This window comes from Priapulus caudatus, unplaced genomic scaffold, assembly GCF_000485595.1.
Source record: "Priapulus caudatus unplaced genomic scaffold, Priapulus_caudatus-5.0.1 Scaffold741, whole genome shotgun sequence".
NCBI lineage: Eukaryota > Metazoa > Priapulida > Priapulimorpha > Priapulimorphida > Priapulidae > Priapulus > Priapulus caudatus.
This window is the reverse complement of record NW_014577802.1, coordinates 66,705-73,558: the sequence shown is the minus strand read 5'-3', so window position 1 is coordinate 73,558 and position 6,854 is coordinate 66,705.

The following is a 6,854-nucleotide window of genomic DNA, read 5'->3' as shown; positions in this document are numbered from 1 at the left end:
GCTGTATCCGAAGTACTCCGATAGTACTACAGTTTATTCCCTTCATCTCTCTCTCTATCTCTCTCTCTCTATCTCTCTCTCTCTCTCTCTCTTCTTCTCTCTCTCTCTCTCTCTCTTCTCTCTCACTCTCTCTCTCTCTCTCTCTCTCTCTCTCTCTCTCTCTCTCTCTCTCTTGTCTTTTCCCCCTTCTTTTCCTTTCTCCCCTCTTCTTCCCTCTTTTTTTTCTATCTCTCTATTTTCTCTCTATCTCTGTCTATCTATCGCCGTCGCATCTATCTAGATTTTTGTTCACTCTTTCTCGCTGTTATCTCTCTCCCTCGTCTCCATTCTACTCTGTCTCACTCCTCTCTCCTCTCTTCTCGCCTACACATTCTTCAGTCTGACGCTGAGTTATCTTCTCTCTCTCTCTTCCTGTCTCTCCCCCACACGCTCAACGCACACGCACCCACGCACACGCACGCGCGCGCACCGCACGCACGCACGGGACACGTGCGAAAATCGCTGACATATCCCGGCAGAGGTTCCCTGCAATTCCGGAATAGCGAGCAAGGCTGCGCGATGGGAAAAGAGCGAATGCTTCGATCGCAGGGGCCCGTTGTCCCAGCAGCAGGCTTGCTCCAACACATGCGTTGCCTATTTCGCTATAAATTGGCCTTACACGTCATCGCGCCGAACACGCTGCGACTGCCGCCGCCGCACTTAGCGTACCGATGTCCATAACGCGCTCGACGGCTCCCGCTAACGGCTGCCGCTCTCTCTCTCCGCCGTCTCTTCCTCTCTCTCTTTCTCTCGTCCTCGCGCCCCGCTCTTCTCGTTTTGTCTCCCCCTTTTCCGCGATCCGCAGTCTTTTTTTTGGCCGTGGGTGGTTGGACGATCGTTGAGGGTAGTAAGAAAACTTAGAGAGCTGGTATAAACTCGCCTAACTAGCGCCCGACGCCGTGTCGTCCCCTCGCTCTGCCGCTCGTCATATCATCTTCCTCCCTCCTTCTTATTCGTGGCACGCTGCGAGGAGCCTATCCTCGGAAGCTGAGCATCCAGGTAGCAACCGCATCCGTGGCCGACGTGTGCCGCAGCACGCGTCGTGACGAGCAAATTTCCCCCATCCCGCGCGTGCGCCGCCGTGTTGCGCCGCTAGTTCTTCGTCGGTCTGCGCGCGAATCACCAAGTCGTTGGGAGATGATGTCGCTGTCTACACACGTCTGATTTGCGTCTGCCCGCCGTATTAAAGTTCCAGGTGTCATCGTCATCGGTTGCGTCGTCGTCGTCATTCGTCGTCGTCGTGTCATTGTCGTCATTCCGAGACACGCACGAGGTGGTGTAGAATTAATAGAGTTTGGAAGTTTACGTTTTGGCACGCCGTTGTAATTTTTAATAATCGGTAATATCCTTCTGCGGTGACTACTTAACGGGGAGTTGAGCTGACAGTGTGTTGCTCGATGCGAGTGCCAGTAGACAAACTTCGGCTAAAGGAAGATGCCGTATAACCTGTCAGTGCCACCGAGAAGTGAGTGGAACGATCACACGTTGTCCAAGTACCGTAAAGTCAGAGAGAGAGAGAGAGAGAGAACGCGCGCAATAGAGTCCGTAGAATCAAATCTCAACGGCCGCGCAACACTTCGACTCGAATATCGAAACGTAATGTCCGGTACGGGAGCGACCTTCCCCTGCTGACGTAACGCGTCCATGCTGCGTATGAACCACAGACCCCGGCGTCTAGCCAGCAGATTCGATGCGGTCTACGGGTGGTTGAGCCGCGCGCACCGGCTAAGCCACGCCCACCGCTCCGCGGCCGCGCTCCGTGATTGACGGGCGGGATGAGCCTCTCGCGTTACGCTGAGAAAATATGAGCGCAAGATGTACGAAGAGGGTCATCATTATCATCAGCTGCTGGACGTGGGCCATACCACTCGGCTCAGACGCGGGGGGGGGGATCAGGCGAGGACGAAGGGCAGGCGAGTAGCGGGGACCGACGACGATGACGATTACCATACCTCGATTAACTTAATTTAATTTTAATTCCATTTCATTTTTGGATGGAAATACCACGCTGATTCGTACCACGCGAGGTGGGGGGAAAAATATATAGGATATCTAATACGCGGTTGTGTGTAATTATGAGAACTGTGTTGATATGCGTTATTGTTATTGTTTTCATACGCTATACGTCGAACGGAAATTCCAGCATGATGCCTTGTTGATCCACACAGAGCCCTTTTACGCGGTGCAGTAGCCGTGGCCTGATGGGCGTAAATCATATGCTTTGCTATATGTGCTTAGCTCAGACAACCAAGTGCTGCTGCCGCAGATCGACCAATCACAGCGATTCGTCGCTGATGGGCGTCGCTCATTGGGCGAGATATTCTATTGGCGAGTGAACGCAAAGAAATTTTATTTTGTCAGTGGGTATACTCCACTCAACGTTTGCTCGTCATAAAGAATTTAAATCTTCACATGGTTTATGGAGGATAATAAGTTAATATAAGTTACAGATTGCTTAATATGAACGTCACATTAAAATAATGCACGACAATAACTTGAAACTACGTGTATTTTTAGATCGACGATTCTATTGTTTAAATTCATAATAATGTTCGCGTTCGATATTATTTATATATATTATTTCTTCGTCTAGGAAAGATATACATGTTTATAATGAAACCTATTTCAGATACAGAAAATTTCGCAATCTCTACAGCTGTAAACATGATATTAATTGTCTTTATTAAAAATGATTACATTTATATAAGTGCACATGACAGTAAGAAGAAAATAATGATAATTGGAAGAAGAAGACGAAGAGGAAGATGTAGAAGAAGAAGAAGAAGAAGAAGAAGAAGAAGAAGAAAGGAAGAAAGAAGAAGAAGAAGAAGAAGAAGAAAAGAAGAAGAAGAAGAAGAAGAAGAAGAAGAAGAAAAGGAAGAAGAGAAGAGGAGGAAGAAGAAGAAAAAGTAAAAAATAAGAAGAAAAATAGAGACTCTTTAATGTAATGAATGTATTCGATAATCTCATGATATTCCACTTCATTATGTTTTAGTTCTATTCTGCATAATATGCATATAAATATAAATAAATACATATTGTGTGCGCGAGACCGCCGTGCATGCGTGGTGCAGCGTTACGTGCGCTCTTCGTGCGTGTGCTGTGAGATGGGGTGGATGCATGTTTGGTGTGTTGAGGTGGATGTGGGTGTGTGTGTGGCGATATGTGGGTGTTTGTGTGGGATGTGGGTCAGGGGGTGGTGTTGCGTGACTGTGATGTGGGGTGGTGTGTGGCTGTGATTGGGGTGGGTGTTTTGTGATGGGGATGGGGGTGAGGTGGTTGTGTGGTGATGGGGGTGGGAGCAGTTGTGTGGGGATATAGTGGGTGTTTTGTGTGCGGATGGGGGTGGTGTTTAGTGGGGAGTGGGGTGAGGTGTTTGTGTCTGGTGCATATGGGGTGTGGAGTGTTGTGGTGTGTGATGCGGGATGGGGTTTGTGTGCTGATGTGGGCGTGGGTGTTGATTGATTGATATGGCGGGGTGTGTTTGTGTGTGATGTGTGGCTGGCGCTGTTGTGTGGTGATGTGGGGTGTGGTGTTTGTGTGTGACTGTGAGGTGGGTGTTTGTGTGTGATGTGGAGCGTGGGTGTTGGTGTGGGATATGGTGTGTTTGTGTGCGCGATGTGGCGGTGGTGTTTGGTGCTTGATATGGCTGTGCGTGTGCTGTGTGTGATGTGGGGTGGGTGTTTGTGTGTGATGTGGGTGGAGTGTTTGTGATGTGATGTGGCTGTGGGTTTTGTGTGGGATTGGTGCGTGGGTGTTTGTGGGGATGGGGGGGTGGTGTTTGTGCTGTGATGTGGGGTGGCGTGTTTGGCGCTGTGATGGGGTGGGTGTGCTTGTGGCTGTGATGGGGGTGTGGTCTTTGTGTGTGAGCGTGTGGGGTTGGGTTTGTGTGAAGATCATGGGTCAGATGTTTGTGTGGGCATGGGGGGTGGGTGTGTGTGTGTGATGTGGCGCGCGTGGCTGTTTGTGTGGAGTGTGGTGGGGTTTGTGGTATATGGCGGTGGGTGATTTGTGTGTGATGCTGGGGTGTGCTGTTTGTGGGTGATGTGGGAGTGGGGTTTGGTGTTGTGATTGTGGGGGGTGTTTGTGTGTGATGTGGGGTGGGGTTGTGTGTTGATGTGGGGTGTGGGTTTGTGAGATTGATAGTGGGGTGGGGTGTTTGTGTGGGATGTTGGAGGTGGTGTATTGTGTGGAATGTGGGTGGGTGGTTGTGTGTGATGTGGGCGTGTGTGGTTTGTGTGGGATTTTGGGGTGGGTGTTGTGTGGGATGTGGGCGCTGTGTGTTTGTGGGGGATGTGTGGGGGGTGGGTTTGGTGTGGGGATTGGGGGGTGTTCAAGATGATTCGACGTGAAGCTACTCATCGGGCGAATCGCATACGCGAGCCGTCGTGCAGGCATTGCCGAACGTACCCCAAGCTGTGGCCTCGTTTGTGTGACGCTCGTGGTCGGTCGCGGCCACGCGCGACCAAGCGATCGCATGATAAGTTGTGCTGTGGGATGATGCGGGTGGGTGCTTTGTGTGTGATCTGGGGTGGGGGTGGTGTGTGTGATGTGGGTGGCGTGTCTATGTGTGTGATGTGGGTGCGGTGTTTGTGTGGGAGGCTGGAGTGGGTGTGTGGTTGGAATGTGGGTGGGTGTTTGTGTGTGATTGGGGGTGGGGTGGCTGGTTGTGAGTGGGGATGCGCCCCCCTGGGGTGGCGTGATTGTGTTGTGATGATGGGGTGAGGTGTTCGTGTGGGATGTGTGAGGGTGGTCGGTGTTTGGTGTGTGATGTGGTGGGTGTTTGTGTGTGAATGTGGGAGTGGTGTTGTGTGTGCATGGGGGGCTGGGGGGTCGTTTGGGTGTGAGTGTAGGGGCGTCGTACAAGGGGCTGTGCTCTGTTGGTGTGAGTGTTGGCGTGGGTGTTGTGTGGGGATGTGGAGGTGGGTGTTTGCTGATGGAAGTGGGGTGGGGTTTTGTGTGTGATGGTGGAGTGGGTGGGTCGTTCTGTGTGTATGGGCGGTGGGTGTGTGTGTGGATGTGAGGGTGGGATGTTTGTGTCGCTGATTTTCGCGGCCTCTGGGTGGATGTTTGTGTCGTTGATGTGGGGTGGGTGGGCGCCGTGACGGAAACCGAAAGGCTTTGATTCAAGCGCCGAAAGGAGCCTCAGCTCGATGTGGCGGTTTGGTGATGAATGTGGGCGTGGTTGTGGTGTGTGATGTGGGACCGTGCACGGTGTTGTGTGCGGATGTCGGGTTGCACGGGGCTTTGTGGTGTGACTGTGGGGTGGCTCGCGTGTTGTTAGTGTGTGAGTGTGGACGGTCGCCCTGTTTGTTTGTGTGTGATGGTTGGGGTGTGGTGTTTTGTGTGTGATGTGGCTGGTGTGGTGTTTGTGTGGGCGATGTGGGGTGGCGTGTGTGTGTCCGGTGATGTGGTTGGGTGCGGTGTTGGTGTGGTGAGTGGGGCGGGGGTGTTTGTGGGTGATTTGCGGGGGTGCGGTGTTGGGGTGTGATGTGGGGGTGGGTGTGCGTGTGTGATGCTGGTGAGTGTTGTGATGTAATGTGGGGTGAGGGGTTTGGGTGTGATGTGAGTGAGAAGTGGTTTGTGTGTGATGTACGGGGGAGGTGTTGTGTGTGTGATTGGTGCGGAGTGAGGTGTTTGTCGTGTGATGTCGGGTGGGTGGTTTGTGGTGTGAGGGTGTGTCGCGGGTGGGGGTCGTTGTGTGATGTGGATATGAGGGGGGTGTTGGTGTGTGATTTGGGTGGAGTTGGTTTGTGTTTGTGAGTGTGGGGGGGTGTGTTTGGGTGAGTGCTGGTGGGTGTCAGCAGTGTGGGTGGATGTGGCGGTGGCGGTTTGTTGGTGGGATTTCTGGGGGCAGGGTGTGTATGAATGGCGCCGGTGCGCCGAGCGGGTGATGTATCCGTGGGTGGGTGGTTGGGTGGGATGTGGCGCGGAGCATGGGCGTGAGGGTGCTCTGTAGACTGCCGTCCGTCAAGCTGTGCGGTGATAGTTGACTGTGGTTACTTCAGCACGGGCTTGTAACCGCACTCGCAGCCGGCATTGTTGTGTTTGTGTGGGTGAATGGGGCGTGAGGGTGGTTGGTGACGTTGTGATGTGGGGTGAGGTGGTTGTGTGCCTGATGTGGGAGAGAGTGCGCATGCGCCGGGTGTGTGTGTGATGATGGGGTAGCGGTGTTGTCGGCTCACCGTCGTGTGATGACTGGGGTGGGTGATTGTGTGTGATGTGCGGGTGGGTTTTGTGTGTGACTTGGGCGGTGGGGGGTTTGGTGGTCGCTTTGCGCATCGTCACGTGGTGGCCAGTGTGGAGCAGGGTGTGTGTTGTAGGGTGTGGGATCGTGGGGGGGGTGGGTGTTTGTGGTGTGATGTGGGCGTGGGGTTGTGCTGTTGGACTGTGTGAGTAGGCTCGCGCGAGGACTTCTGATGCCTCTGGGCTCGCGGGAGCTGGCGTGGGGGTTTTGTTGGGCATTGTGATGTTCGGGGTTTCGGTGTTTGTGTGGGGGCTGAGCGTCAACGCTGCGTGGTGCCTGTGTGTTTGGTTCTTATGATCTCGGCGGGGTGGCGGAACGTTTGTGGGCGTGGGGTGTGCTGTGGAGTGGGGAGGTGTTTGTTGTGGGATGGGGGTGCCGGTGTGGGGTGGGTGAATTTGGGAGCTGTCGGAATGCTGTCGTTCGGGTTTGTGGGTGACGATTTGATGTGGCGGGTGTGTATGACGTGTGTGTGATGTGCGGGTGCGGTGGGGTTTGTGGGGGCGGTGCACTCGATTGGGTGTCCGGGAGCGTGCAGGTGGTCTTTGTGGACGGTGCATGCTGGGGGCGT